This window comes from Rhinolophus hipposideros, assembly GCF_964194185.1.
Source record: "Rhinolophus hipposideros genome assembly, chromosome: 10".
In the NCBI taxonomy this organism is placed as follows: Eukaryota; Metazoa; Chordata; class Mammalia; order Chiroptera; family Rhinolophidae; genus Rhinolophus; species Rhinolophus hipposideros.
This window is the reverse complement of record NC_138056.1, coordinates 51,028,011-51,053,186: the sequence shown is the minus strand read 5'-3', so window position 1 is coordinate 51,053,186 and position 25,176 is coordinate 51,028,011. Positions and strand designations below refer to the sequence as shown.

Below are 25,176 nucleotides of genomic sequence, written 5' to 3'. Positions count from 1 at the left end.
TGTTTCCTTTAATCTATCCTCTTGTATGTTCTTGCCAGAGTGATATTTCCACCATGCACGTTTGGATCTTGTCACTCCCCAGTTTCAACTGTCAGGGGTTCCCCGCTGCCTGTAGGATGAAATCCAAGCTCCTTTTCCCAGCTTTTCGGGCATGTTGCAATCAGATCCCAAACTGCTTTTCCAGACAGGCGTCCACCTCTGTCTGGTCTGTGCCCCGACTAGTGCATTCATTCCGGGTAAGGTGCTCCTGCTGGTCCTTCCGCCAGCTTTCCCTTCTGCCTCTCTTCTGCCTGATTAACTCCTTCTCATCTCTCACATCCCTTCTCTAAAAGCAGGACCCCCTCAATTATCACCTCTTTGATGGATTTTTCCTGGATTTCCCCTAGCAGTCACATCTACACACAGATTGGGATTTCTGTGTTTGTTTCCCCCAAATCAGGAATTATCACCTTCCTTTTGTATATCTGTATTGGTGAATCCCCAGCCCCTGCCACAATATTTTGCACATAATAAATGCTCAAAAATGTTTCCTTTCCTTCCTTTCTGATAGCCTATTCTTAATCTATGTAATCCTCGATGTGTTCTTATTTTTAGAGCTGAAAGGGAATGTAATGTAGTTGAATCTTTTTTTTTCAATGGTTAACAAGACCAAAGCTCAGTCGGGGAAGGAATTCACCCTCCATGCACAGCTAGCTGGATTTAATGGCAGAGCTGGAGAACCTGTTTGGGACTGAATTCCTTAGGTAACTGGAAAGGAACCTTGAAATACAGAATTGCATCAGAGAGAGAGGAAGGAACTAAGGTTCTTTGCCAAGTTTTTTGCTAGGTGCTTTATACTATATGTTACCTTATTCTTATTTTTGGAAACATTCCATTTTTAAAAATTGTAGTAAAATATACATAACATAAAATTTACTATCTTGACCTTTTCTTTTTAAGCAGACATGACTGTCCTAAAGTGCTTATTAGGTAAGAATTTTACAAACATTACTCATATTAGCGGTAACGGTGGAGCTGGAGGGTATTGCGCCTTCTTCACGTTGCACGGCGAGAACCACCAATAGTATGGGAGAACTTGTGGCCCTTTCCAAGGCCACGGCTCTTGTGGCCAGCGGATGTCAGCCCTCGCATCTCCCTGTGCGTGTGGACTGGTTTGGTGATCCTTTGGGTATCAGGATTCCGTCTGATAGCTTTATGGAATGGATTAATGAGGATAACCTCGAAGAATTTGTACGCAGAATCTTCACCAACCCAGTAAGAATTCAGGACTCTCCGAGCCCCACAGTGGCGTCCAGCTCGCTCCTCAGCAACAGACTGAAGGCTTCGAGCAACCTTTAGCTGGTTAACCCGTGATGGACAGGCTTGCTGTAGGTTGCATCCTTAGGAATTGGGCGTTTGTGGCTACCACAGTGCACACAAATCCGATATGTGACATAACCTTGCTTGGCCTTGTGGCCCAGCCTACGCGCTTTATAGGACCCGATGGGGTAGGGGGCCTTGTGGAGCGCAGAGAGCTGGTGGTACTGCCAGCCCTGCACCCTGAGAAGAAACCGCATTGCATCGGCCTGCTGCTTCCTCCATAGCTCCTGGATGGACTTGTACCTGCCCATCGTGGCTTACCTGATAGTGTGGAAAGAGGCAAAGGGCTGTCTTGATCATTTTTAAGTACACAGTTTAGAGGCGTTAAGTACATTCACATTGTTGTGCAACAATCCCCACCAAGCATCTCCAGATGTCTTTTCATCTTGCAAAACTGAAACTGTACCCATTAAACAATTAACTCCCTGTTCCCTCACCCTCTAGCCCCCGGCCACCACCTCTCTACTTTCTACATTGATAAGCTTGACTACTGTAGGTACCTCAGATAAGTTGAATCATATAGGATTTGTCATTTTTGCGATTGGCTTACTCCACTAAGCATAAAGTCCTCAAGATTCATCGATGTTGTTGCATGTGTCAGAGTTTCCTTCCTGTTAAAGACTGAATAATATTCCATTGTGCGTGTATACTGCATTTTGTTTCTCCATTCATCCATTAATGGACACTGCGTTGCTTCCACATTTTGGCTATTTTGAATAATTCTGCTGTGAACATTGGTGTACAAGTATCTGTTTGAGTCTCGGCTTTCAAATCTTTTTGCTGTATCCCCAGAAGTGGAATTGCTGGGTCACATGTTAATGCTATTTGTAATTTTTTGAGGAATCACCAAACTGTTTTCTCTAGCTGCGGTACCATGTTACATTCTCACCAACAGTGCACAAGGGTTCCAGTTTCTCCATATCCTTGACAACACGTTATTTTCTTTTTTCTGATAGTAGCCATCGTAATGGATGTGAGGTGGTATCTCATTGTGGTTTTCGTTTGCATTTCCCTGGTGGTTCGTGATGGTGAGCATATTTTCCTGTGCTTATTGGTCATTTGTATATCTTCTTTGTGGGAGTGTCTATTCAAATCTTTTTCCCAATTTTTAATTAGGTTTTTCTTTTTTGTTGTTGTTGAGTTGTGGGAGGTCTTTATATGTACTGGATGTTAATCCCTTATATATATAATTCGCAAATATTTTCTCCTATTCCATGGGTTGTCTTCATTTCATTGATTATGTCCTATGATTCACAAAAGTTTGAATTTTGATATAATCTAATTTATCTATTTTTTTCTTTTGTTGCTTGGGCTTTTGGTGTTAAATCCAAGAAATCATTGCCAAATCCAATGCCATGGAGCTTTTCCTCTCTTTTTTCTTCTAAGAGTTGTATAGTTTGGGATCTTCCATTTAAGTCTTTGATTCCTTTTTAATTTTTGTATATGGTATAAAGATCTAGCTTCATTCTTTTGCATGTGGATATCCAGTTTTCCCAGAACCATTTGTTGAAAAGATATGTTCCCTCATTTTATATGCATGATAATCCTGGGATGTTTTATAACTATCTTATGGATGAGAAAACAGAAGTTGAAATATCCCTGAAAACACCCTAAAGGCCCCTTCTTAAATGTGGCAGTCCAAAGGCATAAAAGAAAGGAAAAACAGACCATTTATAATGTAAGGTGAGAAAAAGAAAGGAATGGAGAAAGGGGGAAAGAAATAATTGCGTGGGCAGCTCGCCCTGAGCAGAACTTTGAAGTGTGTTTAGCGTTCCCTGGAGAGCCCTTCTCCGTCTACACTTTTACCCTGCTTCCTCTTCTGACTGTGCTTCTCCGACTCTCTCAAGGTAGCTCCTTTAGTTTGCTCTCTTTTGAAATTCTTAGAAGAGGGTCATTTAAAGCTTTAACACAATCTGTCCCCAACCTGTTTCCTCGGCCTTATGTGTGTCACTCCCTTCCTCCCACTATAAGTCTGTACTTGAGCTGTGTTTGTTCTCACTGCTCCAGGAACGAGCCCTGTCTTGACACTCTTCTTACTCACTCTGCCTTTAGTGCAAGACTGTCTTTCTCTAAGGCCTCCTGAGGGTGGGGGCACATATTCATTTCTGTGTCTCTGTGGCATGTGGCACAATGCCAGTCACAGAAGTGGGTGCTCAGCAAATGTGTTGAAAAGGCCGTTAGACAGTTTTTGTTCGTCTGTAATGATGAATACATAATGATTATTATTATACTCATTAATATCATATATTCATCACGATGATGAAAGCACAATCATTCAGCGTGTGCAATGTCGTCTTACTTTCAGGGATTAAAAAAAGTCCTGTGACATGGTCTCTGCCTCCCAGCGATTGCATTCTAGGTGGGAGAGGACAAGATACTTTTACATACTTTACACTTTACTAATTCTTTATTACAAGTAGTCCTTGCAACATTCATGAATGGCAGGGAGGACTGGTTTTATCATCATTTCACTACTCGGATACTAAAGCACAGCGGAGTTGAGGGATTTGGCCGAGGTCACGTAGCTGGGAGATTGAGATGGGACTGGAACCCGGCTAACTGACTTCAGGCAAGAAGCTTAAGCACTGTAAGCAACTCAAGTGTGCGAACGCTGGCTATTAATACTTGTCTCGGTAGCTGGTGTTTCTGTCCCTGTTTTAACGCACTGTGTATTACTTGGGAAAACAGGCTTGCAAGTACCGTCACAATGATTTTGCCTTGGGTTGTTGGGAATACTAACAGCCACTCTTGCTGAGTCCTATGTCAAGCACCTCATGTGATTCCTGTGTGACTCAGGCGCTCAGTGAATGGTTCCTTTACTTCCCCTCCCGGCGTGGGGCTTTTGTGGGTGTATTACATGGGACTTGATTCTTCTAAATCCACAGGCTAAGGAATGATCCAGTTAGGAATAGCACACAGAACTCATATTTTCCAGACTGTGAGTTCTTCTCAGTTACTCAGCAGTCTTCCCTGTGTTCTTTTCACATTTTCTGTGGTAGGTGGATTTACATTGGTAGGATCACTGAGGCATAGGAGAAGCTAATCTGTACTGATGTCTTCTTTTCAGTTTATAGAGGCCCCAGGGCACTTGTGTGATAAATGGCGCCATATAAATTACAATGAAACGAAGGGTCTCTTCAGTGTTTCTTGAATTCAGTTTATTATCCATGGTAATTTGCACCTAGAGGCTTGTGTTGTTATTTGTTGTAGTGACTGTGGCAGTAATGAGCCCACCCCCAGCATAGTTTGGCATGTGCCCCATAGATAGTTGATTTGCATTTGGCGGGACGCCATGGTGTGTGCTGAACAAATGAATCAGTCTATTTGGGGGTTGGTGACACTGAATAATAGCGAGGCTGTGAATCTTGCTCATGATCCCCAATGATCTGAGATGGGGGAATACCAGAGAGTTCTTACTCTGTTTCTAACTGGATTGTTCCTTATCCTATGGAGGGTCAAGTCCCATGTAATGCACACAGCCTGGGAAGGGAAGTAAAGGAATCACGCACTCAGCACCTGAGTCAGACAGAATCGCATGAGGTGCTTTAATAGGCCTCACATGTAAAACAGGAATGGCTCTTATGTTCCCAGCAACCTAGGGCTCTGATCCAGTCTCAGAACTATCTGCTTTATTGGAGTACGGAACTATTTATTTACCCGGCAGCTCACTCCTCCACATCACTTGAAGAACTAAAAAGACAGTCTTTCGATTGGTCCCAAAGCCAACACACTCAACAAAGCTTGGATACATCTGATTCTCATATGACAACCTTTTAACGTAATTAGAGCAGGTGATTCTGTCTTCATGAGTCTTAGAGAAATCATGGAACTTTCCCGGGATCAAACAACCAATAGCAGACTGAGCTTTGAACCCAGGTTTTCTAATAGACCAGCCCTCAGAGATTCTCTAATTCTAAGATTCAACATAAAATAATGTAATACCTAACCGTGTCTTATTTTCAGTTCCTGTTTCTACCACCCGGGTTGAGAGTCTTAATACTTCAGACCTAGAAAGGTGCCGAAATTCCTAGCTGAGAGGTGAAGGCAGGTCTGAGTTTAACAGCGGAAGCCTTGGTTAGCAAGAGATACTCAGGAGACAGTCACAAGTCCTTGCTTTGCCACTTCATAGCTTTGCATCTACAGTTAAGTTACTAAGCTGCTTTGTGCCCCTGTGTCATGCAGGGTCTCTAGTCCCGCTCCCCGCACAAGAACGCAGGACTTGGTGAGGCCAAAAAGGAACACCCACGGAGCCATAGATAGGGGAGTCATACCACTATAGTCTCGCTGGCGGCTGGGTTGGAGACACAGGAAGCAGGAGCCACACCATCCGCAACCTGCTGTCTGCCTCTCTGCCAACCAACCAACCAACGTAACCACGGCAGTTATATCAGTGGCTAATGGCTACCCGGTAACAGCCAACTAGTCGCTCTGATGGCCATCTACGACCCGAGCCAGCACCTCTCCACGTGAGGCTGAGAGCCTGGAAACTGCTCTCTGGGGTTCTGTCCCCGTACCCTGTTTCTTCATCTTTAAACTGGGATAGTTACAATAATAGCAACTACTCATGGCATGGTTATAAGGATGAAAGGAGTTAATATATGTAAAGTGCTTAGTTCAGTGCCTGGCACAGAATGAATGTATTTAGTTGTTCTTACGGTAATCAACACACAGCATGGAAAAACCCTAAAATAATCTCCCTCTTGCTTTCCCCATGCTTTTTTATTGAAGAATTATAGGGACATAATCTATGCTTTCTCCTCCCCGTCCCCACCACCCCCACCTCCGCCCCCACCTTCCTCCACAGGACAGCCTGGCTTGGACTTACAGTAAACACTAGGGGGCATTCAGTTGATTAAGGCATTCATTTAGTTCCGGCATCATATGTAATGGTCTGCAGTGTGGCATGGTAAAGGAATTGTTTCCAAGCCTCGAATTGGGAGGGAGATTGGTTTTCTTAGTCATTTGCAGCAAGGCATGAAGCTGATTTCTATCAATAGATCCAGCACTGGACAGCATCATTTGTGCGATACAATTGTGTTGGTAGAACGCTCCTATGCCTGTTTCCTTGTGTCTTCCAGCCCATCTCAGGGTCTCACATGTCTGGTCTCTGCATTAACTGGCCGACTGAGCTTCCTAATAGGCACTTCTCTCAGGACCCGCCATCCCCTTCTGATGGCCATCTGGGCCTAAGTCCAGTGGCCTCAGGCTTTCTAAGGTGTCTAGCTACTCTGGTAAACTAATTGCATTTGAGGTATTTGTAGAAAGAATTAATGAATAAATAAATGTATTGAGGCAATGTTAAGGCAATATAATACGCTGTACCAAGTCACTAACACCTACTGCCTGGCCCAGGGCCTGGCACAAAACAGTGGTTTGATGGAGATTTTTTGAATAAACTATTACTTTTGGTGTAACATATTTACTATCCTAACCATGTGTCTGAAGCCTTCGAATGCTTCCTCCTTTGTTAATATCAAATATAAACTCTCCTACCTCTTTAATAGAATTTTATGGGAAAGTTTATATATGTAATATATATTTTATATATATATAACTAGACATTATATTGTATGTAATATATAGTTATATATAAATATATTTTTATATATAAATATGGATTTACATATGTATATAATTTATTATATAAATATATATTATTTATATAATTTATTATATACATATATAAACATATATATAAATATATAATTATATATAATTTTTCATAGTCTCTATTTAGGGAAAGAAAAAAATAATCTTTCACTTCTGGGTCTCACAAACAACCTTGTCAGGATTATCATACTCATTTTAGAGTTGAAGAAACTAATTAAAATTTAGGTGATATGAAAGATCCCAAGTTCATGAAGTTTATAAGTAACAAAACTGACCCAAAAATGTATTTTCAGCTATTAAATTATTTCTGTTGCATTATGTTATACAGGCCGATGTGTATTTTATTTAGTGGTGTTCATGTCTTAACTTCACCACTACAATGGAAACCGTTTTAACCTAAGAGCTGGTTCATCCTGCTGCTTATGCTTCCCACATAAAAAAAAAAAGAGTTTGAAAGTAAATTGCCTTGTTTAACAGGGTTCTTGGATGCCAGAATCAAAGGGGTGGCCAATGGCAGAACTTCCTACAAAATCAGTGTCGAGAAAACAAAAGTTGTAAGAGGAAAACAAGTGAAACTTTTCGCCCTATATAGACCTCCCTCGTGGGCCTTCGTCACTATAGGACTGTAGGGCACAGCCCTGCCATCCGCCTTCTGATGGTTTGTACCACGGAGGACAGCCTTCCCCCTTCCCACATCTAAAGCCGCAGGCCTAACTCACAGCATAGATTCAAGAGCAGAGATGGGAACGCTACAAGTCCTGAGACTCATCACTATTAATATCTGGGTTTCTATTAATACTGTCTTTTCACTGTGAGCTAATTTAAATCTTCTGTTCTCTAAGCTATTCTTAACCACACATTCTTGGGCCTGGGCCTGGTTCCCAATTACAAATCATAACTCTCCATTTTGGGTTTGTTTCTCTGTTGTTGTTTTTTTTAATGTAGAAAAGCAATTTGTTCCATTAAAAGCGCTTAAACAGTTAGTCATGGAGAGTAACAGGCCTGCTGGTGAAACAGGTCACCCAAAATAGAGATGGGGTTAAACTAGTAGTCAAGGTGGAGGTTTTGGTTTTTGTACTTGCAGAAATAATAGGATTCTCAGAGGAGAGGGGGTTCTATTGGACTTTGGGGTGGGGCAGTGCTTTGTTATGCAGGATTGTCGCATGCATTGTTTGAAGTTAGTATTTCTGTCCCTGCTGTTCCCCAATTATTGTGACAACTTACCCCCCACCACCGGCATTTCCAGTACCCCAGAAGGTGGGCAGGACTACCACTGGTTGAAAGCCTGTCTCTGCCATCTTGATCCCCCCTGGCTTAAGTACCTGTCCAAGTTGGAATTAGGAATGGGAATGTTACTCTCTACATCTTGGAAAAAGAAGGTTTTCTAGCTTCTCCAGAGTTCCCATCTTTGCAGAAAAACAAATTAGGGCTCTGAAATAAGATCTCCTTGGGAATTAGGCTGCTGAGAACAACTGAATGGCATTGTTACTCTGTCAAGACAGGGTTAGCCACGAGATTTTATTCTCATAAAATTACATGAGGGCTGGAGATGGGGGATACGGGGAATGGGGAGTGACTGTTAATGAGTAAATGTGTGTGGGGTTTCTTTTTGGTTGGTGAAAACATTCTGGAATTAGGTAGTGATGATGGTTGCACAACATTGTAAGTATGCTGAAAGCCACTGAATTGTAAACTTTAAAGAGTGAATTTTATGGTATGAGAATCATTAATTTAAAAAAAAATTGTATGAGTCTGTTGCTCTTAGTATTCTCCTTGCCTATCATCCATTTCCCCAAGCTTGAAACTTAGAAAATCTTACAGTCACTGATGACTCTTTCCTTTCCCTCAGTTTCTAATAGGTCACTGAGACCTAACTTCTAAGTAATTCTGATGTCCCCTTTTTTTCTCTGTGTCCTACCACTTATGACCGTACTCAAGCGCTCTTCCTTTGCCTGTATGATCGTGACCAGCTCTTAATTTCTCTCTCTGTCTCCAGACTCTGCCCACTCTCATCATCCTCCCAGGAGTCTTCCAATTATGTCTTCAACATTTTATTGTGAAATATAATCCACATACAAAAAATTATATCACATCCAGTTCAGTAAAGGAAACACCCATGTTGCTACCACCCAGGTCAAAAAATCGAAAGCATTTCAGAAACCCCTGCATGTCCCTTCCCAATCGTATCCTTCTTACTCCATTCTGTCCCTTACTCCATTCTGTCCCTTACTCCATTCTGTCCCTCTTCCAAGTACAGTGACTTTTGTAGTAATCGCTTCCTTGCTTTTGTTTGTAGCTTTACCTTGAGTGTGCACATCTTTAAACAACACTGTTATTTTTGTCTAGTTTTCAACTTCATATGCAAGAAATCACATTTTCAGCTTTGCTTTCTTCTCTCAACTTCATGTTTGTGAGATTCATGCACGTTGTGTATAGTTCAGTTATATTTTCTTCAAACCTGGGTCTGATCTGGTTTCTTCCAATCACCTAGGTGGTGAGTCCATGCTCCTGTGTGGCAGCATTGAAGGCTTTCCATCCTTTTCTATAATCACACCAAACAACTCGCTATCTCCAGAAGATGCCTTGTGTTTCTGTGCATCCTTCTGCCTAAAACCTGGAATCTCTTCCTACCCTTTCATCCTGATATATTCTTTGACTCCCTTCTCAAGTCAGTCTTTCTCCTGTGTTCCTTAACTCTCTATGCCCTTCCCATTTTCTAACATAATTTTGTAGTAGGATAACAGATAACAGTTATTGAGCATGTACAGTGAGCCAGGTGCTAAGACTGAATTGGTACTAAGTAGGCGCTCAATCAATCTTACTTTCTTCCCCACTTTCCATGGTGAATATTCAATCCTGAAGTTGAATTCTTTGGCGGTGACAGCATCCCACCTTTAAATCAGCAGTATAAGGGATTGTAAATTACTTGATCTACTCTGGAGCGTCTTTCCACACCTTACCTGATGGTCAAATTTCTGGCCGATGTGAGCAATCTGTCAGGTATCAGGAACTACCAAGAGGCTTTTGTGCCAGCGAGGAATGTTGTCATCTGTTTATATTTTGTTTAACGTTTAACTTCAAAACTTAGAAAAATAATTTTTATTGCACATTTAAATATTGGTTTCAGATTTAAATTTTCTTAATATAACTGCAGCTACAAATTTTATTTGGCTGGTTCTCTTGAATACTTCAAAAACCTCAACTAGGAGATAAGACATTTATAAATATAATGATTACAAATCTTATCTGTATACTTATTACTAATTTTATTCTAAAACATTAGCACCTTAGGTTTAATTAATTTCTTCATTATTTCTGTACTTATTTGCATGATCTCCTTGCATGAAACAAAATGTTTATTTTGATATCTTCCCAAGATTTAAGTTATAGCTTTGACTTTCCCAGGGAAATAACCTTGCCCAGGTAAAAAACGAGGGAATAACGTAACGAGAACAGAAGGTAAAAGGAACACCTTCTCAAATTGGCAAGGTTCTGGCATCTCGTTATAAACTAATTGAGCACGTCTTGGCTGCTTTCTCGGGTGTTTCAGACCCCTGCCCTGGTGCTGAGGCTGACCTTCCTTGATATAGATGAACTCCGCACTTTTAGTTCATGCCTTTCGCATAGGTTTTCCTTTCTTATAATCTAGCTTCTTCCCGTGAAAGGAGGAGTGTTTTAGTCCCTCACTTGGCCAAAGGTATAAAACACTGTCCAGGTGTTATGATATAGTGACCTGAATGTTTTTCAGAACTTGGGCCTGATGTCATTATAATTAGTCATGCGTGTAGGGCAGTGGTTCTCCACAGGTGGTTCCAGGACCAGTGGCATCAACGTCTTCTGGAAAGTTGCTGGAAATGGAGATTCTCAGACCTTCTAAATCAGAAACCCTGGGGAAGGGGCCCAGCGATCTGCATTACATGTCCTCTGGAGAATTGTGATGTGTGCTCAAGTTTGAGAACACCACTAGAAAGAAGGTGAAGGAATTCACCTTCACGTGCAGTCAGGTCTCCTCTGCGAGCTGAAGTATTATCTTAGAACATACTGCTGAAGCCTCATTCCCCTTGGTCAGCGTACATGACCCCCAGTGCTTCTTCACTGTTAGACCCCCCTCGTGTTAGCTACTATGTGTGACTGCCAGTGCTGTTCAGTCCTGCCTGTTCTTTGTGTAATTTCTGCTTGGTCCTGGTCTCCTCACTCATAGGTCCCTGTGAGGATTCTTTCTCTATTTATACAGAGAGAAACAGGTAAACATCTATATACTTTATATCGAATATATTACTTAATAGAAGAAAGGAGATATCAGCCAAACTAACTTGTAACTGCAATTATATTAAGATAATTTAAACAAACCTGAAACTAATATTGAAATAAGACTCCCCTTCCTATTAAAATCAATAAAATTACCAAACAAAAACCTATCTATTTATTTGTTTTTAGGGAGGGCGCAGCTCACTGTGGCCAAAGGGGGATCGAACCAGCAACCTCAGTGTTATCAGCACCGCGCTCTAACCAACTGAGCTAACCCGCCACCCCTACTCACTTTTATTTTAAATTTAAAAACTTTTGTACACTTTTTTCCTTGGAATGTTACGAACTCATTTTCACAGGCTCCACTGTACTCTTAAACTTAAAATGTTACAATGTGGCCATTAGAAACCCCTTTAAACCTAATCCTTTTGACTTTCAGCAGTCCTTGACAGTTCTCTGTATATTTTTAAAGCACCCTTGCTTTTGTTATTGAGTAAACAGCACATTCAGACCTTTCCAATTTTTTTTTTAACTCCATGGTGTGGTCCACGGCGTGGAATCAGCTCCCATCCACAGAGTTCTGATTCCTTTGGCGGAGAATAATGGTAAGGACCCACCCCCAGGACTGCAGGTGCACGAGAGGCAGTGCTGCTCTGCCCGGGGCCACTCGTCGTGACTGAGTTGGAAAGTGAATTTTGTCAAACTTACGAGCTTATATATTGGTGCTGTACCTACCTTAGAATACGTAGTTTTATTGACCACAAAGATGTTCTCCTATATAGACATCAGGAAGTATTTTTAGTTACCTGCTGTGCTCTCTGACACTGAGTTATGCCCAAATGCAGGGGTGATGAGACACATGTTCAAAACAATTAGAAGATAAAGTTTATATTAATACATACACATTTTTTAAAGATGCGTCCTGTGCCTTATTTTTTCCTGTCTATCACAGTGTGAGCTACACAAAATTTATTCCATTTCATAGATGAAGAAACTGAGGTTCACAGAGGTTAAGTGACTCTTTCGGGTCACATCGCCAGTAAGTGATACCTGGAATTTGAACCCACATCTTCAGATTCAAAATCCTGTTTATTTTCTACTGTACCATGCATCTTTTCTGTCTCTGCTTTCAAGAAGCTTATCGCACACTTGTGCGTCTGAAATAATATAGATAACATCATGATGGAACTTGGAGCTATAAACTAAGGACTGCTTACAAATGAAATCTCTACTTATAATCCTTTTGGAGAAAATTTCTAATCATTTTTGACTCTACATTGATAATTTTAGAAAGTGTTTAGGTTTGAATTTTGTTGGAATTGATTTATTCAGATGAATAAATCATGTTATATTCTGATTTATGAAAAGCTTATTTCAGTTGGGAGTACAGTACAGTACAGTTGAAAGTGCTAACAAAATAAAGTTCCCATTTTCTAAGTATGGGGCAGGCGTGGTGAATGAGTGAGTATAGGAGCTTTAGGAGGGGAGTATGCATTCTGCATATTAAACTGTTGGACTTGATTGCATTTTCCAGTACTACGTACAGTGTAACATTATTTGCTCAGAGAATGGTTAAGGTCAGAAATGGTTTGTTTCAATCATAGAGTTTTATTTAGAAAGTCACCAGGGTTGAGCCTGGGAGATACTTGACTTTTCCTAGAGGAAGCCATAGCCCCCCAATTAGGATCTACGAACTTTTGCTCTGAAGTCTTGGAAGAAACTGAGACCTTGAGAAAGTGTCTAGACCCCCCAGAGGCTCCTGTGTTGCAGAGTAAAGATGCCTAAAGATGGAAACATTATCTAAAAACTGAGTTTCAACTCTGATATTTATTCAGCTGCAGTGTTCATTCAGACAGTTAGAGAGAGTGCCTAGAAATAAAAGGATTAGGTAGATTTTACTTAAGATGAAAAAATCCTGGTGCTTCTATTTCCTGAAGTGATCAGCACCTACCTGCACACACAGAGACAACTCTGAATCAGCTAAAGGGCCAACACTAGACTGTAAAGTTATAAAGAGGCTTCAGGGGACCCAGAGTCCGTGTGCCACCTTGCCTTTCCCGGGGAACTCTCTGTTCCCTGCCTACGCTTTCAGGATTCACTCCTGCCTTCATCCTGATCTTCAATCTGTTATCAACCTGGCATCTTAAAGTAAATGCAGGTTATCATAGACCACTGCTAGGAAACTTTTGCAATTTAAGAGGTAGGATGTATACATATATCAAATTACCACAATGTACACCTTAAATATTTTACAATTTTATATGTCATTTATACCTTAGTAGAGCTGAAAAATAAATACATTTCCCCCAACTTTTTTTTTTTAAAAAAAGAAGATTGGACTCTTGTTAGAGTAAAAAAAAAACAACAACAAAACACTAGTATTATAAAACACACACGCTAGTGTAACAATACATGGCATGGCAAAAGGAGACTTGGGCTCTTGTTCCAGCTCTAAATGGAACTTCCATGTTCAAATTTAGTAGGTCATTACCGTTTTCTGGGTGAATGTTCCTTGTTCTACAAAATGGTGATGATGATCCCTTTCTTGCCTTCATTGTAAGACAATTCGAAAATACAAAAGAGAGATTTGTATCCTGAGAGCCTGTCAGTACTGGGTCCTTAGCCAGCATTCAGTTTAGCTGTTGCTTCATGAAGGGGAGGATGGGCATGGTCCCTGCCGTTCCAGAGAGTTCCCCAAATAAATTCAAGCAGAATCTAGAAGGATTAGTAGTAGTGTTTGACAGGGAACATCTCAAAGGCACACAATTGCAGGGCTTCTTGGATTAAAGCACTTTCTTTTACTTGGAGTCGAGGATATTTGCAGGAGTAAGGATAAGACTGGAGAAGCAGGAGGGTATAGAAAACAATTATCAGAAGTAGTTTGGGGCAAAATGAAAGAGGGTCCTTGAATGCTATCCTGATTAATTTGGGCTTGGTACTGTAGGCCATTGCTTCTCAAACTTTTCCATATTGTACCCCCATTTTAAAAAAGTATTTTAATGTCAGGCTACATGTAGCTGTGGCCAGAAGTGACTGGCCCAAGGACTTCCATTTTTCTTAGGGCCGATGTAATAAAAAATTTTCAATAATTGGCACACACTCGCTGGTTGAAAAGTACTGCTAGGCAATGATGAGCCCAGTTAACAAACTGCAGGAAAATTCTTCTTCCATCTCCCCTGAGTCCCAGATTGTCATGGGACTTCCAACTCTTTAGATTCCTGCATTAGGACTGGATCTCTGTGGCAGACTGCACTAAAAATAGATCAGCTCATCACTACAGATCCTACAGATGTTAAAAGATAATAGAAGATTAACAATTTCCAAGGTCTGGGAAGAAGGAGGAATGGTTAGTAACTACTAATGGGTACAGGCTTTCTTTTGGGAGTGATGAAAATGTTCAGGAATTAGACAGTATTGATGATTGCACAACCTTTGTGAATATACTAAAAACTGTTGAATTGTGTATTCCAAAAAGGTGACTTTTATGGCGTGTAATTATTATCTCATTTTTAAAAACAGGATAATAGAATATTAAGAACAGCTTTACCTGAATAAATTGGATAACATTCAATGGACAAATTCTGTGACAGACACATATTATCAAAGCTGACGGAGAAGAAAATAAAAATCCAAATAGCCCCATATCTATTAAATAAAATTCTAATTTAAAATCTCTCACGAAGAAAATTCCAGGCCCGATGGCTTCTCTGGTAAGTGCTAGCAAAACATTTAAAGAAGGAATGATACAATGTCATTTCTCTCCAAATTGATCTCTAGATTCAATGCAATCCCAATCAAAATCCCAGAATTTTTTTTTGGTAGAAACTTACAAGCTGATTCTAAAATTTTGATGGAAATGCAAAGGAACTACACCCAGAACAATTTTGAAAGAGGAGAACTCACATTATTTGATTTCAAGACTTACAAAACTATAGTAAGAGAAAGTGTGGTATTGGCATAAGTATATCTAGAGATCAACTGAACATAATAGAAAGGCCAGAAATAGATCCACATATACTTGGTCTTTGATTTTCAACAAAAAGCCCAAGATAATTTGAAAAGGAAAGGACATTTCTTTCCAACAAACACTGCTGGAACAGCTGGATCTCTATATGTAAGATATCTATATGTAAGGAAAACATGGATCCTTACCTTATACTGTGCACCAAAATGTATCATAGATCTAAACATAAAAACTCAAATTGTAAAACTTCTAGAAGAAAACAGAGTAGAAAACCTTTTTGACCTTGGAGGAGACAGGAATTTCTTAGAAAAGAAATGTATGACACAAAAAAGCCTGAATTATTTCAAAAATGATAAATTGAACTTCATCAAAATTAAAGACATTTTACTCTTTAAAAGACACCATTTAAAAAATGAAAAAATGGCCCTTTTTGAGCCAGCTCTCTCGCCCACACGTTCTCTCTCTCTCTCTCTCTCTCTCTCTCCCCCCCTTCCTCCCTCCCTCCCTCCCCTTCTCCCCTTCTCTCCTTTCTTCCCCCCTCCCTCCCACCTTGCTAGGCCCATTCTTTTTCCTCAGGAATGTATTCTCTTTCCTGAGAATGTTTGCATATTAATCAGCTTGCTGACCTTTGATTCTTCACTGTATCAGCAAGAACCAAGATTCTCATAACAATCACTTCATAAGTATATAAATGTCTAATCACTGTTGTACACCTGAAACTAATGTAATATTGTATGTTAACTGTAATTGTAAAATTTTTTAAAAAATTTTTTTAACTAGAAGTAAACAGGGAAAAAGCTCCTTGACATTGGTCTTGGCAATGATTTTTTTAAATATAATACTAAAAGCACAGGCAATAAAAGCAAAGCCACAAAAAGAATATATATATATATATATATATATATATATATAATATATATATATATATATATATTCCTTTTCTATGCCAGAAAAGACATATCTAATTTATAGTGATAGGTGCTCGCTTCGGCAGCACATATACTAAAATAATTTATAGTGATAGAAAGCAAATCAGTGGTTGCCTGGGGCCAGCAAAGGTGGGGAATGGAGAGCAACCTGGAAATAGTACCGGGGAACCCCTCTGGGGTGTTGAAAGTGTTCTGTCTTGTGGTGGTGGTGGTGGTTATATGGTATACACATTTGTCAAAACTCATTTCCTGAACTCTTAAAGTGGGTGAGTTTTATTATATGTAAATTATACCTCTATAATGTTAAATTTTTAAAAACGGGGGAAAATGGAGGCATTAGCTCAAAGGTCATTCTCCTAATGCTGTATACTGACTTCTTATCAACTAAACAAAACTGTTTTAAATAAATCATATAGAGGAGATGAACAGTCTCTATATGGGAATGTTTTTCAGATATACATACTTAAGGCAGCTGGATTGATGTAAATAAGGGTTCCCAAGAAGCAGACAGGGCATTTATTTGAGCATCTGAGTTAATCTTCAGAATTAGGTTCAGTTTCTTCTTCCATCCTTTGAATTACTTACCTGCATTTTTATTGAGTGGTGTAATTAGGGGAGAGAAGCCAGGTTCTGGAAGGGCCTCAGGTCCAGTTCATCCTGTCCCTTAGAAGTAGCTTTTTACAATGTTTGCTCATGACCAGCAAATTCCAGAAAGCACTAGATTTTGTACTCTTGTTCATGTATATCCACAATCTGAGTACCTTAGGGAGAGTCAGTCTGATAAACTTGGACAAGAAGCCCTGCCTGACACTTTCAACCCTTTGTCTTTTTCTGTCTTAAAATGTCAGAAATTGAAGGGAAGTTGGAAATCCATGAATTTAACACTTGTACTTCATAAATGAAGAAACTATGGCCTAGAGAAGAAAAGTGTCCTCCTCTCACCCGGCACCTGGGTTTCCGTGCCCAGCTACCTAACTAGAAACAGAGCTGGAAGTACAGCCCAGATCTTTACGGTCCGCTTATTCCTCCAGGACAGCTCACTAAACTGTAACCACCTTTTATCAACTGTTGTTACCAGTGCAGTGCAGTGTTTTCCAGAATGGGGTTCTTGGATGTTCTTGGATGTAGTAGAGTCACTTGGGGGCTGTATCCCTGGACCCCACTCCAGACCTCCTGAGTCTGAATCTCTCGACATGGGGACCTGGGAATATCTGCGTTAGAACAGGCGTCTCAGTGACTCTGGTGCGTACTAAAGATTTAAAAGCTTCTTGTAGCGAGTCACACAATCAGTTGGAAAGTGTGAAACCCGATCTTTAGGGAAACCAAAGCCCATGCTCTTCTCCCATTACTTGGGGCAGGGGAGGCTGATGAGAGAAGCCTCCTTTGTCCTAGAGGAAAGAAAACAGTTTCATCATATTCATGGGCATTGCTTATGTCTGCCCTTCCCCCAACTTTTCCCTCGTTTTCTCTGGTAACCTTTACTTAATTCACTGCTTTAAAGATAACTTAGATGAGAACATTCAAGGACATGAAAGGGAGGTCCCTCGGTGGAATGACCTCCGTTTCTCCAAAATGCAAAGCGTTGGCAACATCTCATTTGTTGTTTTGATGATGGGAGAGGTAATTCTGCTAATGGATTCCCTGAGCCCTCTGCAGAAAAATTGATCTAATCTTTGGGGAATCAATCTCATAGAGTTCAGGCAGTATAATCACTGATACAAGGCTCTTTGGTCTCCCAGATGTGGCCCTCTCCCTCTCACACGTGTCAAATTTATTTTACCCCTTTGTTTTTGACACAGTTGAGGCAAAGAATGGGTAGCGTGCACTGTGATATGTTTGTCAGAGAGATGTGGCTATGGTTCTCTTCCCCACCGTAAGTCATAACACTGCCCACCTACTTGCTCAAGTGGGAAATCGCGAGTCTTTCTTTCTTCTTCATTCTCCCATCCGCCCATATTCAGTCCATCACCAAGGTCAGTCATTACAGCTACAACCTCTGAAATATACCTTGGATATATATATCTTGGAGATATATATATATACTTTGCCACTGTCCTGGCAAAGTGGCAGGTCCAAATTGGTCGACATCGCCATTTTTTCTTGAGCAGTTATCTATCTGGGCTCCCTATCATCGCCTGTTCCCTTCATAGGATTTGCCACAAGCCAGAATGATCGTTAAGACATGTAAATATGAAAAAATATATAATCATTCAGTGGCTTCGTGTTCTATTTATCTAAAAATGCAGAACTGTATAAATTAAAATGTGAGAGTCTTGTATTTCATTTCTCTGTATGCCCAAGCCCGTCCACAAGGAACCACTGGTAACAGTTTGGAATGATTTCCTAACATTTGTAAAATGTGTGTTTGATTGTGTGCACCTGCACGTGTGTGTATACATGATGTATATTATATATACACATACATAGGTAGTGGTGTACATATATATGTGTTCATCAACATACAAGGTTTGTAATATAATACAGGATCATACTACATTGTTCTCCAGCTTTTTTCAATTGCTGATATACCAGTTATTTAATTTTGCCCCACTGAAGGATCTTGTTCTATTTAAGATAAAATCTAAACTTCATAAATGGCAGACAGGTTCCATTATGATGTCTCCCTGCCTTTCCCTTTGCCCACTATGCTCAAGCCATGACCTCCTATCAGGTCCTCTCATGAGCCACACTTTATTCCTCCTCAGGGTCTTTGCACATGCTATTGCCTCTGCCTGGGCTGCTCGCCTAGATACATGATAGTCATGATAGTAGTTCCCACATAGTGGACTTGGTCCTTCACACACACACACACACACACACACACACACACACACACACACACACACCCCAAGCGTTACTTGTACACCAAATAAGTGTTTTGAATGTACTCGTACTTAAATAGATATTGTGATTAATAAAATAATTGCCTTAAAATAATTGCCTTAATGAATTTATAGTATCTTTTATTTATTAGTTAATAAATACTAAAAAGTATATTCTTGTTTTATGGGGGAATTTTCAAATTTTCAATTTTACATTAATAATTGTATTAAGAATCATTGACCTACAGAAAACACATAAAACTCAGCATGTGAAGCCCTTCATAAAATAGCCCCAGAGCACTTTTCCATCCTTCTTTTCAGTGATTTTCTTTCCAATTTTTCATCCTCCCTTCAGCTTCACCAAACTTAGCTTTCTCATTTGAACGCACCAACCCTTTTCTTATAAGGTCAATACTCTTCATAGATTCCAGATTCTGTTTTTGTGAATTCACCTACTTGCTAAAATTTGTTTGTAACCCCAAATTAATACAGCACTTTCATGGTCAGTCACAGACATGCATATGTGCAGAACACTGAAACATTTTTGAGTACCCACCCCCCAACACACACACGCACACATTACCAGCTAAGGTAGAACAAAGCCACACTCTGCCTTCTTGTTTAAGCTCTCACACTGTAAACCGGTGTCCTTTCCTACATCTATTTAATGCCATGTTTTTCACGTTTTAATGCTTTTCGTTGGTGATTTTGCTGTTTAAAAATGGCCCCCTGAGTATACTGCTGAAGTGCCGTTCAGTGTTCCTAAGAGCAAGAAGATTATGATATGCCTTATGGAGAGAACACTTGTGTTAGATAAGCGCTGTTCAGACTTGAGTTATACTGCTGTTGGCTGCGAGTCAATGTTAATGAATCAAAGATATGTGTTAAATAAGGTGTCTCTACACTGAAACAAACATAAAGCAGGATTATGTATTGATCGGTTGACAAAAAATATTGTGACCAGAGGCTTGCAAGAACCTGACCCTGTATTTCTCCTAGGAAAAATGATTCCGTGTTCACTGATTCCGTGTTCACAGTAACTTTAGAGACCATAACTACCATGAATAATTATAGTCAACTGTTCTCATATTATTCTCTTTTCCTGAAAAGTTCCCCCTCTAGCATTTTTTTTTTCTCCAACTGGCAAGACTTGTCTAAGTTGGCTGCTCTCAGACTCCCAATGGTGGTCCCTTCAACTTCAGGCTCATATCATCATAGCCTTCTGTCCCATAAAAGAGAGAACCCACTTTGAGTAACACAAACAAAAGTCGTAGAGTTGAATCTTAATGACTGAGCTGGTTTGGATCATGTGCCCATCGCTGAACCAGTCACTGGATGAAATGCATTCATTGGTTTTGTCTGGGCTCCCATGATCTACCCGCTTAAGCCCAGGGTTGGAGTCAGTGTCACATAAAAGGCATGAGCCTTTCCCAGTGATCTTTTGTGTTTATGATGTCTGTGTACCATTTTACCCAGGACAGAGATGGTTAAGCATTCTGGAAGTTTGGGAGTTCCAGTTGAGATGGCAGAGTAGGTAAATGCTGTACCCGCCTCCTCTCACAATCTCATCAAAATTACAACTAACTTACAGAATAATTATCATTAAGAATCACCTGAAGTCTAGCTGAACAGAAGTCCTATAACTAAAGAAACCACATCGAGACTGGTAGGAGTGGAGAAGCAGAATGGTCTGGTCCCATGCCCACATGTGGCAATTAAAGATCAAGAGGGATCTCTTGGCTGCAGAGGGCCCCCTGAAGAGCGAGGGTTCCCAGCGCCACACCAGGCTCTGCAGCCCAGGCTTCCAGTGCCAGGAAAAGAAGTCTCCATAACTTCTGGCTGTGAAAACCAGTGGCTCATGCTGCAGACTTTTATAAATACTCTCAAAGGTTCTCAAACCCCAAAGAAAGGGCATCTGGCCTCAGTATGCCCCATACTTCTTGCTAAGCAGCCCCAAGCCTGGCACTAATGGTAGCCAGCCTCGATTTGCAGCTTAGCCTTTCTCCCATCCAAGTACTAACCAGGCCCGACCCTACTTAGCTTCCAAGATCAGACGAGATTGGGCGCGTTCAGGGTGGTATGGCCGTAGACTGTAGCTTAGCCTTTCCTAGGTACCTTCAAGCCCAGTACAAGTGGTAACCATCTGCAGATCACTGTGTAGCTCATATCAAGTGGCCCCAGGCAGGGCACAGGCAGCAACTTACCTTGGCCTGCAACAGAGCGCCTCCCAAGAGGCCCCAGAACCAGCACATCTGGTGAACAGCTTCAGGCCACATCAGAGCACCACCCAGCCACCTCCACAAAAGACACACCCAAATGGCAGACTGGGAAGGCACCAGAGCCTGGCTGAAGCAAATCCTGCTCTTTACGATCAGCCCCTGCACAACAGCTCCTCCATTGTAATCATAGCCAGTCCTCACAACCAATCAGCCTGAGGGTCAATCCCTCCCACTGACATGCAAACAGTAACTAAGGTTCGACTACAACAGGAGGGCACACACAACTCACACAAGGGACACACCTGGCTCTGGTGATCAGGGGGACTGTCCCACTGAGCCCCACAGGACACCTACTACGCAAGACCATTCTACTAAGACCAGGAGGCATAGCAGCCCTGCCTAATATATAGAAACAAATACAAGGAAGCAGCCAAAATGGAGAGACAAAGAAACATGTCCCAGATGAAAGAACTGAACAAAGAACTCCAAAAAAAGAACTAAACAAAATGCAGACAAGCAATCTACCAGATGCAGAGTTCAAAACACTGGTTATAATGATGTTCAGTGGTGTCACAGAGAATTTCAAAGAGAGAGGAAACATAAAAGTGGAGATAGAAAACATAAAAAAGAACCAGTCAGAAACAAAAAATACAGTAACTGAAATAACAACTACATTAGAGGTAATCAATAGTAGGTTAGATGAAGCAGAGGATCAAATGAGTGATTTAGAAGATAAAGTAGCAGAAAACACCCAATCAGAACAAGAGAAAGAAAAAAGAATCCAAAAAAAATGAGAGTTTAAGGGGTCTCTGGGGCAACATCAAGCATACCAATATTCGCATTACAGGAGTACCAGAAGGAGAAGAGAGACAGCAAGGAATTGAAAACCTATTTGAAGAAATAATGACTGAAAACTTCCCTAAGCTGGTGAAGGAAATAGACATGCAAGCCCAGGAAGCGCAGTGAGTCCCAAATAAGATAACAAAGAGACCCACACCAAGAAACATCATAATTAAAACACCAAAGATTAAAGACAAAAGAGAATCTTAAAGGCAGCAAGAGAAAAGCATTTAGTTACCTACAAGGGAGCTCGCATAAGACTGTCAGCTGATTTCTCAACAGAAACGTTGCAGGCTAGAGGGATTGGCAGAAAATATTCAAAGTTATGAAAAGCAAGGACCTACAACCAAGATTACTCTACCCAACGAAGCTATCATTTAGAATCAAAGAACAGATAAAGAGCTTTCCAGGGACAAGAAAGGCTATAGGAGTTCATCACCACCAAACCAGTATTATAAGAAATGTTAGAGGGACTTTTCTAAGATGAAAAAAAAAGATCAAAAATATGAATAATAAAATGGCAATCACTACATACCTATCAACAGCTACTTTAAATGTAAATGGATTAAATGCTCCAATCAAAAGACATAGGTTGGTTGAATGAGAAAAGAGAACCTTTACATATGCTGCCTATAAGAGATTCACTTCAGATCGAAAGACACTCACACACTGAAAGTAAAGGGATGGAAAAAGATCATTCATGAAAATGGAAACAAACAATGAAAAACTGGGGTAGCAATACTTATATCAGGCAAAATAGAAAACAAAGGCTATAACAAGAGACAAAGGACCCAGTAATCCCACTTCTGCATATTTATCCGAAGAAACCCAAAACACCTCTTACTTCAAAAGGACATATGCACCCCTGTGTTCATTGCAGCCTCATTTACAATAGCCAAGATATGGAGGCAACCTGGGTGTCCCTCAGTGTGTGAGTGGATAAAGAAGAGGTCGTACATATGTACAATGGTATATTACTCAGTCATAAAAAAGAATGAAATCTTTCCCTCTGCAACAACGTGAATGGACGTAGAGGATATTGTGCTAAGTGGAGTAAGTCAGACAGAGAGACAAATGTCATTTGATTTCACTTACATGTGGAATCTAGAGAAAAGGATAAACGAACAAACAAAACAGAAACAAGCTCATAGATACAGAGAGCATTGATTTTCCACATGGACCAGCAAGCTGCACTGTCCACAACTAGGATGAAGGCAATGAGCTGCCGCTCAGCTCCCGGGTGGCCAGATGGCTCAGTTGGGGGCAGCGCAGGCTCTCTACCACAAGGTTGCAGGTTCTATCCCCCAAGGGATGGTGGGCTGCACTCCCTACAACTAACAACGGCAACTGGACCTGGAGCTGAGCTGCGCCCTCCACAACTAAGACTGAAAGGACAACAACTTGACTTGGAAAAGTCCCGGAAGTACACACTGTTCCCCAGTAAAGTCCTGTTCCCCTTCCCCAACAAAATTTTTAAAACAAACAAAAAAGAAGTGCAAATTGGTAGTTACAAAGCAGTCATGAGGATATAGAGTATAGCATGGGGAATATAGCCAGTAATAGTGTAATAACTATGTATGGTGTCAGATGGATATCAGATTTATCGAAGTGATCACTTCATAGTTATATAAACGTCTAATCACTGTGTTGTACACCTGTGTTAACTGTAATTGAAAAATAAAAGATATTGTAAAAGAAAAGCAATTTGGTAACATATTATTATAAGATGTAGACAAACTTTTGACCCACTCTTAGCTGATAAGTTCACTGAGATAAAGGACCAGCACATACATGTACAAGGATTCTTATTTTATAGCATTCTGCATAGAAGTGGCAAATGGGGGGTGTGGCAGGGGGAGTAAATGCACCTCAATGGAGGAGTTGGTTCAGTAAGTCATGATTTATCTACAACCATGGAATGTTTTCCAGTCATTGAAAGAGTTAGAGAATTAGAGACAGAGATACTAGTTTATTTGAACATTCTACCAGGTATTACTGCCTGAGAAAAGCAAGTTACAGAGAGGGCATGGAGGGAGGGCAAAATGGATGAAGGCGGTCAAAAGGTACAAACTTCCTGTTATCAAAGTAAATAAGTCCTGGGAATATGGTACACAGCATGGTGACGTGACTATCATTAATAATACTGTATTGCGTATTTGGAAGTTGCTAAGAGAGTAGATCTTAAAAGTTCTCATCAGAATTTTTAAAAATGTTGTAGCTCTATGGTGACAGATATTAACCTGACCTTATTGTGATCATTTTGCAATATATACAAATATTGAATCATTATCTTGTACACCTAAAAACTAATATAATGTTATATCTCAATTATACCTCAATAAAATGAAGCAAAAACAACCACAAAAGAATCCTGGAAGTGTTTAGCAGGTCATCTGACTAAGGGGTTTTGTTTGTTTGTTTGTATTTACCAAAAGAGAAGCAAATAGATATTCTTTTGTGTTTTTTGATATACTTTGTATTGATTTATGTAGTGTTTAACATGTATCAAGCACTGTGCTAAATTCTGGAGATAAAAGAGCTCCTGATCTCAGAATGTAGCAGTCTTGTGGTAAAATAAAGCTCGTTCTATGCCCTAGGAACAAATAAGGTTCACTGAAGTCAAAGAGAAACTTTATTACTCAGAAGAATGAGTCAGGAGCATATGTATATTTATGCTGCCCTCTCCTAGGGATTTGGATTTGAGGAATGGAAATAATTTTGGACTAGCAGCTGAGACCTAGATTGTAATCCGTCTATTGCCATCACCAATAACTGTGAACTTGACTTTGTATAAACTCTGTGGCCAGTGTTTTCTCAAAGAGTAGTCAATAGCTCGTCTGTATTAGCATCTTCTCAAGTTCTTTCTGTACCCTAACCCTGACCCACTGAAACAGAATATCTGGGGCTATGATTTCTGCAAATTATTTAAACTTGATAAACCTCATATTCCTCATCTGTAAAAAAGGAGATTGGATTTGCCATGCAGCATTGGTTTGTGGATTAAATGTTTTAATGGATAAAAAGCACATGGCACATAGCAGGAGCTCAACAAATGCCATTTTCTTTCCTCCCTCAGAGTATAAAGTAACTATGGTCCAGAGTAGTTGAAGGATTCCTAGAGGAAGGATAGCAAGAAGCCCTTCCTCACTCAGAAAGTGTTCCTCCAGAAATGTGTGACTGTTACT

At 40.4% G+C, this 25,176-nt stretch overlaps 1 protein-coding gene and 1 pseudogene across 2 annotated transcripts in view; one reads left to right on the top strand and one right to left on the bottom strand.

Annotated features, from left to right (window-relative positions):
• The window catches only part of GAB2 (GRB2 associated binding protein 2), a 182,019-nt gene that overhangs the window by 90,825 nt on the left and 66,018 nt on the right, over positions 1-25,176 (top strand). The window lies entirely within an intron of this gene.
• LOC308504070 (large ribosomal subunit protein eL15-like) lies at positions 997-1,610 on the bottom strand (annotated as a pseudogene). Its single transcript has one exon. The product of its transcript is annotated as a large ribosomal subunit protein eL15-like (transcript).